The sequence below is a fragment of the Hyaena hyaena genome, unplaced genomic scaffold (genome assembly GCF_003009895.1).
Source record: "Hyaena hyaena isolate Hyena2069 unplaced genomic scaffold, ASM300989v1 scaffold_1138, whole genome shotgun sequence".
NCBI classification, from domain to species: domain Eukaryota; kingdom Metazoa; phylum Chordata; class Mammalia; order Carnivora; family Hyaenidae; genus Hyaena; species Hyaena hyaena.
The window spans coordinates 281,664-282,538 of NW_024081772.1; positions in this window are offsets into that span (position 1 = coordinate 281,664).

The following is an 875-nucleotide window of genomic DNA, read 5'->3' on the forward strand; positions in this document are numbered from 1 at the left end:
GGACAGACATTCACTCATTTATCATGTATAATAATGTATATTGCCTCAATTATAAATACTATTATTTTGAATCCCCTGAAAAACTTCTTCTATTCCAAGGAATTCCTCAAATTGTCCATTTATCTCTTTTTTTCACCACCTGTATAATATATCAATAGAGTATTTACTGCTAATCAATTGTTTATGTCATATACTATATCATGGACAAAGAAAAACCTAAATTGAAACGGACTCTATCTATTGGTGAAAAGTTGCCTCACACTGGTAAAGTTCTAGCAATCAAATGTTGACTTCATATTCAATATTCATATTCAAATATCTCTTTTAGTTTTTTTAAATGTTTTCATTTTATTTTTGAGATAGAGAGAGAGAGAGAAAGCATGAATGGGGGAGAGGCAGAGAAAGAGAGGCAGACAGAGAATCCAAAGCTTGCTCCAGGCTCTGAGCTGTCAGCACAGAGCCCAACATAGGGCTTGAACCCGTGAACTGTGAGATCATGACCTGAGCCAAAGTTGGACATTTAACCAACTAAGCCATCCAGGTGCCCCAAATATCTTATATTCTTAACAACTAAACCTACTAAAATTAATGTGAGCTTTGATTTTTAAATGCAGTTTAATAAAAATATTAGCTTGTAATGTATTCTGGCATAAGCTTTCTGGCAAAACAAAGCAAGAATTAATCCAAATTAAGGGCTTCTTTCATTAACTTGCGATGTGTCCCAAATATGTAATCAGAACATAATTTCACAAAATATATGATCAGTAAAAACCAGCAGAGTGCTCACACAGAGTAGTTAATCAATAAATATGTATTTAACAAATAAAATTATTTTTCTAGATAGGTGTTGGGGTTTTGGTCTCTTTTGCCTGGGG